The 12,289-nt window shown below is 33.8% G+C and overlaps 1 protein-coding gene across 1 annotated transcript in view; it reads left to right on the top strand.

Annotated features, from left to right (window-relative positions):
* LOC131991564 (sine oculis-binding protein homolog) overlaps positions 1-964 on the top strand; it is a 40,657-nt gene extending 39,693 nt beyond the window's left edge. Inside the window, exon 7 of the mRNA XM_059357026.1 lies at positions 673-964. The gene's annotated coding sequence lies outside the window, so the exon portion shown is untranslated. The remainder of the gene's footprint in view (positions 1-672) is intronic.
* Positions 965-12,289: the final 11,325 nt, after the last annotated feature.

Here is a 12,289-nt window from a genome sequence, read left to right as displayed (position 1 = left end):
GAAAACAAAGGACTTTTTCACTGTAATTTTAGTTAGTTTTGTAACCACATAATACAGTTCAGTTAGTTATCTTTTTTTAAAAAAACTCTTGGTAACACTTTACAATAACCATCTAAGTGATGTTTATAGATGGTTTATAAACCAGTTATTATTAACCATTTACAAAATTCTATACATATTTAATCTTTAAATGGTTTCAAGCAATTTCTTAAAGGTATAAGAATAATTTTGAAATCATTTACATACTTAATATGGTGTTAAAAATGTTATAATGAGTGTAAAGCTATTAATAAACGAATTATTATGGTTGTTTAAGGTAAAGTAATCTATTTGGCATTTATAAATTATAGTTCAAAATTATTACATTTTCTATTCACCATTCTAAATGGCCTATATATGGTTTATAAATGATGATTAAACATTAATAAACTGGTAATCTGTTTACCATTTATAAATGGTCTATTTACCATCTATAAATGATGGTTATTGTAAAGTGTTACCAAACTCTTTTTTTTTAGTTTTTTTTAAATTTCAGTTAAAGAAAATGTTTTTTCAGTTCTAGTTTTCGTTATTTCGTTAGTTTTCATTAACTATAATAACCTTGCTCACCACTCTTTTCTCCCTTTTTTCTCCTCCCTCTCTCTCTCTCTCTCTCTCTCTCCTAATGAACAGACTCCCTGTTTAACACTGTATGGCGGTGCCAGATTCAGTGCCACGCCCTCTAGTGGACAGCGCCAGCGCTAACACCTGCAGCCAGCAGGGTCTCAGCCTGCAGAGCAGCAGGAGGCGACCAGGAAGCTCCAGACGGAGATTCATCTCTTCAGCGTGGAAGAAGAAGAACTCAGACACTTTCTGATTGGACCAAAGAGGATCAACGGCTCGTCTGTTTGATGTGTTCAGTGATACGAAGCGTCTCACTTCATCTTCATCATCATCATCATCTTCATCACCTCCCCAAACTCTGTCTGTGTGTCTACATTAGTGTTAGTGTGGCTGCCCAGATGCACTCCTCCTCCTCCTCCTCCTCCTCCTCCTCCTCCTCCTCTTCCTCTCCTCCTCTCCTCTCCTCCTCTCCTCCTCTTCCTCTCCTCTCCTCCTCTCCTCCTCTTCCTCTCCTCCTCCTCTCCTCCTCCTCTTCCTCTCTTCCTCCTCTCCTCCTCCTCTTCTTCTCCTCTTCCTCTTCCTCTCCTCCCCTCCTCCTCCTCCTCCTCTTCCTCTCCTCCTCCTCTCCTCCTCTTCCTCCTCCTCTAATCCTCCCCCTTCTCCTCTTCCTCTCTTCCCCTCCTCCTCCTCCTCCTTACCTCCTCCTCCTCTCCTCCTCCTCCTCCTCTTCCTCTCCTCCTCCTTTCCTCCTCCTCTCCTCCTCCTCCTCCTTTCCTCCTCCCCCTCCTCTCCTCCTCTTCCTCTCCTCCTCCTCTTCTCCCCCTCCTCTCCTCCTCTCCTCCTCCACCTCTCCTCCTCCTCCTCCTTCTCCTCCTCTCCTCCCCCTCCTCCTCTCCTCTCCTCCCCCTCTTCTCCTCCTCTCCTCCTCCTCATATCCTCCTCTCCCCCTCTTCCTCTCCTCTCCTCCCCTCCTCCTCTCTTCCTCCTCTTCTTCCTCTCCTCTCCTCTCCTCTCCTCCTCTTCCTCTCCTCTCCTCCTCTCTTCCTCTTCCTCCTCCTCTCTTCCCCCTCTCCTCCTCCTCCCCCCTCCTCTTCTCCTCCTCTCCTCCTCCTCATATCTTCCTCTCCTCCCCTCCTCCTCTCTGCCTCCCCCCTCCTCCTCCAGGCAGCAGACAGGGCCTTGTCTCCTCCTCTACTTCTCTCCTTCGCTCTTCCTCTCCTCCCCCCCCCCCCTCCTCCTCCTCCTCCTCCTCCTCCTGTGATCAGCCCTGTGTGGTCTCCTCAGATGGAGGCTGAACTTGATCTCTTTCAGGGGAAACGGTTTGTTTTCTCTGCCCGGCTTTGCACAAAGAGCCACATTGTTCCTCTCCTCATGTCCCACGCTGACTCCCCTCTCCAGGTCTCTGGTTACCTGGCCGACGGGGGCTCAGACTTCAGGAGCTTTTTTATTTTTTTGACCGACAGCCAGGAATATAGTATACCCTTCTCCCCTCCACCTCCTCCTCGCCGCCCGCCCGCCCAATCTAAATACGGTACACAGACACACAGCAGTTGTGAGGACTCGACTCCTCACAACTGATGGCCTGTGACTCCCCACCTCCTCTCTCAGGAGGAGAGAAATAGTGCTGAGATGAAGACTTTATCATTGGGCAGGTTATACACTGTGTGGAGAGAGAGAGAGCCTGGCTGGATATGTGAGGAGTAAAGGAGGCTCCCTGCGCCTCCTCTCAAACAAAGTTAACTAAATAAAGGAGTGGACACCTACTGATGCTCAGTAGTGAGACGGTCTGAGACGCTGGTCCCTCAACTTTCATCTGATCTGCCAAAGCTTTGATAGCTAATCTCAATAAAGTGCCATGCATGTTTTACTTTAAAACCCTCAACATTCATGGCACAGGACAGTTTCACTGATCCAGAGGGGTTTTAACCCTTTCATGCACAACATATAAACACCTTTTAATGCACAACATGGGTCAAAAATGTCAAAAATTGTTATTTCATGCTGGCTGTGTGTTTGAATATCTTTTTTTTTTATTAAAACAGATCATTATATCCATTTTTCCTTTCATATTTTATGAAGAAAATGTGTTTTTGTATTATAGCTAACTACTTGGCTAAGTCGTTTGCTAAGCTAACCACTTAGCCAAGAAGTTAGCTAAGTAGTTAGCTTAGCAAGCTACTTAGCTAACTACTTAGCCAAGAAGTGCATTAGGAGTGATACAAAAAAGGCTTTTTATTCAAAAAGTAAGAAATGAAAACATAAAATTAGGATGTATGATGATCAACAATAAGTTAATATATTTTATGAAGAAAATTTGTTTTTGTATTATAGCTAACTACTTGGCTAAGTACTTTGCTAAGCTAACTACTTAGCCAAGAAGTTAGCTAGGTAGTTAGCTTAGCAAGCTACTTAGCTAACTACTTAGCCAAGAAGTGCATTAGAAGCGTAGTGATACAAAAAAGGTTTTTTATTCAAAAAGTAAGAAATGAAAACATAAAATTAGGATGTATGATGATCAACAATAAGTTAATTGAGGAAAACCTGGAATACTGAATGATGAAATTAATTTATTGCAAAGATATAGAATATAAAAACTTGGTCGGGTCACTTTAGACCCACGTTGTGCATTAAAGGGTTAATGTCACTGGCTCTGATCAGACGATTACAGAAAACCTAAATGATCATGATTCAAACATTTTATTTCACCAGTTTTTCTGTGATAACACAATTATTTTCATCCACTATGGTTATGGGATTATTAGGAGTTGGTTCATGGAGCCAGTTCTCCAGTCGGAAAATCATTATATTGCAGAAGAAGAAGGCACAACAGGATGATGTAATAAAAAAAAAGTAACACTTTATATTAGGGAACACATATTCAACATTAATTAGTTGCTTATTAGCTGCAAATAAGTAACATATTGGCTCTTAATTAATCGTTATTAAGTAGTTATTAATGCCTTATTCTGCATGGCCTTATTATACAACCAGTAAGACATTAACTAAGAGTTTTCCCTCAATAACATGCAGAATAAGGCATTAATAACTACTTAATAACGATTAATTAAGAGCCAATATGTTACTTATTTGCATGCTAAATGTTGAATATGTGTTCCCTAATATAAATTTAAAAAAAAAACACCAGTCGAACCCCCAGATAATAAAAAACAGTTAAGAAAAAGCTTGAAAATCTGCCTTTAACCCTGAACAAAAAGGTTAAAATGCAGTTGATTTAATACAAGTGATTTAATTCTAAACTAGTTTTTGAGTGTGTGTTTTTTAACTCTACCATATCTGATTATCTCAGGAAAACAACACATCTTGTTTCAAAAATACTGACATAAATCCCGGTCTCGAGAGGAAAAAAGCATCAAATTTGCTGGTCGTATTGGGAAAACGGAATGATAAAATGATTGAATCATGGCAGTTCAGGACATCTGAGCGGATTCTAAAAAAACCAGGCTGTTAATGTTACCAAATGTGGTATTATACTCAACCATCAGCGATCAGTATTACAGTTCCCACTAGTGGGGATCCCTGATGAGATCTGATCCGGACAGATCACTTCCAGGCTTTGTCAACACTTGTCCCATTGTAAAAGTTCATTATTTTCTTATTGAACTCTACACAGATACTATTTGATGTTCTATTAACTTATGATGCATCTGTAGATTTTCACAAAAAAGTGCTTTATTATTTCTTCATTTGTTTTTTTCTTTGATGATTGTATTTTGTGAGTACCGAAGCTCTTAAATGCCCTTTATGTTTATATCCTGTTTGCCCACTAGAGGGCAGTGTTTGCCTGTGTAACTTTGCACCTACTGCCCTTACTGCCCTGCAAAGTCTATAACTGCAGTAACTACATTGTTGGTTGGAATTGAATTATAACTAAAAATGAACTCCTTGATGTCTGTTTTATCTTGTGACAAAGTTTTAGATTTCCATTTTGCTTTATTTCAGAGAAATAATGATGTAAAAATTGCAATAACTACAAAAAAAAATCCACTGTGATACAGTGTAGCCTTGAATTTATTCATTGTATTGAATAGTGAAGACAAGAATAATAGAAATTATAAGTTTATTTGAAAGGGAAATTATTATCTAGATAGTGATGAAGTAAAAAAGTGAGATAAAATGATATTAAGACTAAAATATATCATTACTTTATAATAAGTCTAAAATGCAAAAAAAAAAAAACAACCTTTTACAGCAAAACCAGAGTACAGTAACTACATTTTTGGGGTCAGAGGTCAAATAAATCATCATGATTTTTGAGCATGAAAATGACATCATCAATACATGTAGACCTACACTACTGGTCAAAAGTTTTAGAACACACCAACTTTTCCAGAATTTAATTGAAAATGATGCAGTTTAATGTCTCAGTGTACTCTGAAATTAATGCACATTTGCAACATTTAAAATTCTTTATTGAGCATGATAGTGTTTTGAAAGTAAAAAAAAGATTCAAAATCACATTTTATGCTGGACTAAAGGACTAAAAAAAGACACAAAATGACCAAAAAAAGACACAAAATGACAAAAAAAGACACAAAATGAACAAAAAAAGACACAAAATGACTTACAAAGACATGAAAAGAATTCAAAAATGGACAAAATAGCCCAAGACTCCATAGAGTTAAGTTGTTAACCCATTTCTTGTTCCCTGAAAAAGGCCTACTTGTATAATTCTGAAATGTACATTATTTTTCAGTTTTGGTTAAGCTTACCTTTTTTTATTTACCTCTGGCAGTTCACCACTTACCTTTGGACCCTTTCAAGCTGTTCATTTGACTTGAACTGCTTGAATTTCAGTAAAAAACTGGAAAAATTGGGGTGTTCTAAAACTTTTGACCGGTAGTGTAAGTGTCATATCACTTATCTACATATAAAACATTTGGCTGGATAGTTAAAAACGTTAAAAAACAACAACTTTAAAGCAGTTTTTCTCAGTTTAACCCTTTGTGTAGTTACTGCAGTTAGCCTGTAGGGCAGCTTAGTTAACCATAGAACCCTATGAGAAACAGAACAGTGCCAGCTCGCTGATATCACACGCCAAGTAGAAAAAGCTTCTCCTGCACAACTTGCTGCCATTATTTCCTCTTTACCTCTTAATATTGCCTCCAGTTACAGCAACAGTGTCAAGAAGACCCCGGGGTGCCCTTCAAAGCGTCCTCTTAATGTCGAGTCCAGCGGCCCCCTGGGATACGTAGTCCTCACCACCGACTCCTAGAATAACTCTCCATGTGGCCCGACCCTGCCATCATTCCAACTACAGCTGCATCTCAAAATTAGAATATGGTGGAAAAAGTTCAATATTTTTTTGTCAATTATTTCAGAAATCGAAGCTTGTATATTATACTGATTTATTACATAGTGTGAAATATTTCAAGCCTGTTTTTCTTGTAATTTTGATGATTCTGCACTCTCAGAAAAAGGGGTACAATACGAGTTTTTTTGTTTTTTTTGTCCCCCGAGGTACAATCTACACTAATGGAACCCCTATAGGGCCAATTATTGGACCTTAAGGTACCTATGTGTACCTTTTTGAGGGCCAAAATGGTAAATATGGGTACCCAAGTGGTAAAAGGTACAAATATGTACCCTTCCTTTTACATGCTGGGGTACAATAGACCAGCTGTTCTCAACCTTGGGGTCGGGACCCCAATTAGGGTCGCAAGATGATTTCTGGGGGTCGCCAAATCATTTTGAACACAACATTTTTTGTCATTTTGTGTTTTTTTTAGTCATTTTGTGTCTTTTTGTCATTTTGTGTCTTTTTTTTGGTCATTTTGTGTCCTTTTTTTGGTCATTTTCTGTCTTTTTTTAAGTCATTTTGTGTCCTTTTTTTAAGTCATTTTGTGTCCCTTTTTTTTGTCATTTTGCGTCTTTTTTCTTTGTCATTTTGTGTCTTTTTTTTGGTCATTTTGTGTCCTTTTTTTAAGTCATTTTGTGTCTTTTTTAAAGTCACTTTGTGTCTTTTTTTTGTGTCTTTTTTTGGTCATTGTGTCTTTTTTTAAGTCATTTTGTGTCCTTTTTTTAAGTCATTTTGTGTCTTTTTTAAAGTCATTTTGTGTCTTTTTTAAAGTCACTTTGTGTCTTTTTTTTAAGTCATTTTGTGTCTTTTTTTGGTCATTTTGTGTCTTTTTTTAAGTCATTTTGTGTCCTTTTTTTGGGTCATTTTGTGTCTTTTTTTAAGTCATTTTGTGTCTTTTTTAAAGTCATTTTGTGTCTTTTTTAAAGTCATTTTGTGTCTTTTTTTAAGTCATTTTGTGTCTTTTTTTGGTCATTTTGTTTCCTTTTTTGGTCATTTTGTGTCTTTTTTTGTCATTTTGAGTCTTTTGGTCATTTTGTGTCTTTTTTAAAGTCATTTTGTGTCTTTTTTTAAGTCATTTTGTGTCTTTTTTTGGTCATTTTGTTTCCTTTTTTTGGTCATTTTGATTGTGTTCAGTGAGCGGGGGTCGTGGACAACATGCATGTTAAATTGGGGGTCGCGACTCAAAAAGGTTGAGAACTACTGCAATAGACAATCTGTGTCAGGCTCTACAAATGACAGTAGCCTAAATATTAATTATTGTTTAAATAATGATTTAGTCTTTCTTCAGCAGTAGGTTAGTTCAACTTTTTTAATTTTAAACAATTTTACATTGTTTAGTTAAATGAAAATGAGATGTGAAAATTCTTTCTGATGTGAAAAACATTCTGATAAAGTGAAAACTTATTTGTCTTTTGTATAATGTAGATACACAAAAATATATAAAATTAATAACTGGTACAATACTGTACACTGTAAAAAAGGTTTGTAGAAATAACAGTAAATCTCTGTCAAATACATCAGAAATAGGGCATAAAATGAAAAATTGTACATCACCGTATTAGACACTTTTAATTACCGTAAATCAAAGAATAGCGCAAAACTTTTACTTTTTTCTGTCATAAACTGGAAGAAACACACAGTTTTGCTGTAAAATATAACATTTTCATGCAAAATGTATGGAGAAATACCATGATGTGTGAATGAATGACACAATTACCCTAAAAATAACAGGATTATTCAGACTAAATTACAGTTTTTTTGCTGATATTTACATTTAAATTTAGAATAGAAAATCCACTCACTGTAATTTTTACGGTGAAGTTCTGGCAACCAGAGCTGCCGGTATTTTACCGTAAATTAAACAGATTATTTTTTACAGTGTACCCTATAAAGGCTAATTTCGTACCTTTTTTTAAAGGTCCATTTTTGTACTTCAAAATAAAGGTACAAAAAAGTACCTTCTGAGGGTACTGCCATTGTACCTTTAAAGGTACAATTCTGTACTCTATTTTCTGAGAGTGTGGCTTAGTGATAATGAACACAAAACTCACAAAACTCAAAAAATACTGAACTTTTTCATGATATTCCAATTCTTTGAGATGTTCCTGTACATGCCTATCAGTTTGTATGTGTGTGTGTGTGTGTGTGTGTGTGTGTGTGTGCAGCAGCGACACATTTCTCCCCACTCATTCCAGTCTACAGCCTCATCAGGGGTCATGCCATTTTTTTTTTCGTGTCATCCTCGGCGGCCATGACTCTTGTCAGTGATGACATCACTCCCTCCAAATAGCCACGGCGTCAACAACAAGCGCTCCTCTCCTCTGACGCCAAAAAGAGGCCAAAAAAAAAAAAGAGACGTTATTAAAGACTGCCATTGTTGGTTTTATTGCACATTTTAATCATTGCCATTTCTGACCTGATACAGTTTGTGTGTGTAATGTTTGGACAAAAAAAATATACTTTTGTGTCAGAAATGTTGTTGCTGTTGTTGTTGTTGTTGCCTGAAATTAATTTCTGACCTCCCCTGTCAAACATTTAGCCCACTGTCTGAATAGATTATTCACAGATTGTTTGTATTTGAATATAGATTCAGTAACCAAGAGCTTTGGTGGAGACCTCTTTGTAAAGTAAAATAAATAAAAGTTATTCTAAGAGCAAGAAAATGTTGTTTCACACAGTTCTTTAATTTTATTCTTATGGACGTTGTGTTGTGCTGTAGCCCTCTGGATCTGATTCTAGACCTGGAGTAGTTTAACTCATTTATTTTATTTTATTTTAATTTAATTTAATTTAATTTAATTTAATTTAATTTAATTTAATTTAATTTAATTTAATTTAATTTAATTTTATTTTATTTTATTTTATTTTATTTTATTTTATTTTATTTTATTTATTTTATTTTTATTTTATTTTATTTTATTTTATTTCTTTTTTTTATTTATTATTTGTTTGTTTATTTATTTTAGTTTTTGTTTTTATTTAAATTTAAATTTACTTTATTTTATTTTTATTATATTTTATTTTTATTATATTTTTTCACAATTAATCAACAGTTAATTCCCACAACTCATATTTCCTCCCATAGGGTAAATCAAAATAGCTCTAAAAAATATGCACAGAAACACAAACTTGCCAAAGTCGAAAACTTATTAGAGACAACAGACATTGTTACCTAGCATAAATAAGGAACAAATAAAACAGATGAGGAAAACAAACAAAAAAGAACAGACAAACAAAACAAAAACAACACAACAACACAAACTATTATGCTCAGGTTTTGCCATTTTTACTCTGCCTTATATTGACCCAGAGTGCTCTTAAAGTCAAATTCCATAGTTTAACTCATTTATGAAGCACACCGTCTAAAATGTGTTATATATTTACACTACCGGTCAAAAGTTTTAGAACACCCCAATTTTTCCAGTTTTTTATTGAAATTCAAGCAGTTCAAGTCAAATGAACAGCTTGAAAGGGTCCAAAGGTAAGTGGTGAACTGCCAGAGGTAAATAAAAAAAGGTAAGCTTAACCAAAACTGAAAAATAATGTACATTTCAGAATTATACAAGTAGGCCTTTTTCAGGGAACAAGAAATGGGTTAACAACTTAACTCTATGGAGTCTTGGGCTATTTTGTCCATTTTTGAATTCTTTTCATATCTTTGTAAGTCATTTTGTGTCTTTTTTGGTCATATTGTGTCTTTTTGTGTCTTTTTTGTCATTTTGTGTCTTTTTTTGTCATTTTGTGTCTTTTTTTAGTCATTTTGTGTCTTTTTTGTCATTTTGTGTCATTTTTTAGTCCTTTTGTCCAACATAAAATGTGATTTTGAATCTTTTTTTAAACTTTCAAAACACTATCATGCTCAATCAAGAATTTTAAATGTTGCAAATGTGCATTAATTTCAGAGTACACTGAGACATTAAACTGCATCATTTTCAATTAAATTCTGGAAAAGTTGGTGTGTTCTAAAACTTTTGACCAGTAGTGAACTTCACAATGACATTAAACAGATAAATGCAATAATTCTTTATATTTCAGAGGCTTAAAACCAGCTAATTTTCTTCTTTTAAAGATGAATTCATCAGTACAATAGACAGTTGTTGTTTTTTACTGGAGTAATTCCACAATACCTCTGTAGATAAGGTCTGCTAACTGACTGCAGTCCCTGTATTTTCTATTTTTAGTGCTAGAGTCTGAGAGGCAGCGCATCAGCATTCCTTAAATACTGAGAGTTGGTCAGGCCCTGAGCGGTGACGGTAAAACTGATGAATGAGATAAGAGAGCAGGAATTCCGGCCTGCTGAGGGCTCAGTGGGAGCTCTGATTGGACGGGGTAAGGGGGGCAGCGGAGTCCCGGTCTGGGGGGACAGAGACCCAGACCGACCCTCCTCTATCTACCGCTGCCGGGCAGGAGTCCCACCAGCAATTATCAGCAACAGGAAAAGACAGAACCGAAATAAGATACATGGAGATCAAGTCACCGAGCATTAGCAGCAGAAGACCGGATGAAAGGATGCTGCCTTCAAAATAAAAGCATGGGTTCAATTTAAAAATATATATATATTATTATTATTATTATATATATATATATATATATATATATATATATTTAAATTTAACCCATGCTTTAAAGCAATATTTTATATTGCTTTTTATTTTATTTTATTTTAATTTATTTTTATATTTTATTTTATTTCATTTTTATTTTTAATTTATTTTTATTTTATTTTATTTTTATTATATTTTATTTTTATTATATTTTTTCACAATTAATCAACAGGTTACAGAGGAAAATTAAAGCAATATTTTATATTGCTTTAAAGCATATAATATATGTATATATATATATATATATATATATATATATATATATATATATATATATATATATATATTATTGCTTTAAAGCATATAATATATATATATATATATTGCTTAAAAGCATGGGTTCAATTAAAAAAAATATATCAAATTATATGCTTTATTATTATTTATTAATTATTATGCTTATGCTTATAATTATTATGCTTTTAAAGAAAAACAAGTACAGCACTCCAATAGAAGTAAAAGGTACAATTGCAATCTCATTTTTTTTTTTTAAAATAGAAAAAAAAAATAATAATAATAATAATAAAAATAAAATGGACCAAGTCAAGTCAAGTCAAATTTATTTATATAGCACATTTCATACGGCAGGCGTAAACTCAATGTGCTTAAAGTAAAAATCATACATGACATAAATATACAATATACACACATTAAACATTGCATTAACATTATATATAAGACAGATAAAATAAACCATAAAATAATGTGACATACATAAAAACTCAAAAACATATAATACAGCATAAAAATTATGGTGGAGCAGGGTAAGAGGTAATGATATTATCATTGTTAAAAGAAACAACAATAGTCCTGCTTTTAAAAGAGCATTTTACCCTTTACCTAACGAAAGCTGGAGAAAAAAGGTGTGTTTTTAGTCGTTAACCCTAACCCTAAAGGAAGAAACTGTTGTAACAGACCTGAGTTCATGTGGTAAAGAATTCCAGAGAGTAGGACCACTTTTTAAACATAACTTCAAATAGTATATTAATATTAATATTAATATTAATAATAAATATTCAAATGGCGGCACATTATTAATTTTTTAAAGAAATCCAATTTTTTATGTCACAGCAAAACATTTTGATAGGGCAAAAAAAAAACTACGGAAGAGGATCAGGGCCATACAAGAAAAAAATAAAATGTAAATAAAATTACAAACAATTACAATATACATTTACCCTTAGAAAATATAGATAAATTAAAAAAAAACCCTATATAAATATAGCTTAGAGTTTAAGATCCTCATAAATCTATACAATAAGGAGAAAGAAAGAAAGGAGAGGAAAGAAAAACTATTTTTTTTCACTATTACAAAAGGAACATTGATCCACCTCAAAACCATATATATATATATATATATATATATATATATATATATATATATATATATATATATATATATATATATATATATATATATATATATATATATATAATATTGCTTAAAAGCATGGGTTAAATTTAAAAAATATATATATAATGATATGCTTTATTATTATTTATTAATTATTATGCTTTTAAAGAAAAACAAGAACAGCACTCCGATAAAGTAAAAGGTACAATTGCAATCTAATTAAAAAAATAAATACATTTATAGAAAAAAATAAATAATAATAGTTCTGCCACAGGATACATTTTATTTATTACTTTAAAGTGTGTTTCGAGTATGCTTCATCTAATGTATTTAAAGTTCCAGACTCTTCTTACTATCGTCCGCATCGTCCAATGAGTTTTACTTTGACAGTCTCACCGGAAGTCCCTCTGC

The sequence above is a fragment of the Centropristis striata genome, chromosome 18 (genome assembly GCF_030273125.1).
Source record: "Centropristis striata isolate RG_2023a ecotype Rhode Island chromosome 18, C.striata_1.0, whole genome shotgun sequence".
Taxonomy (NCBI): Eukaryota; Metazoa; Chordata; class Actinopteri; order Perciformes; family Serranidae; genus Centropristis; species Centropristis striata.
Note: the sequence above shows the minus strand (reverse complement) of the source record. Positions and strands in the feature narration are given on the sequence as shown.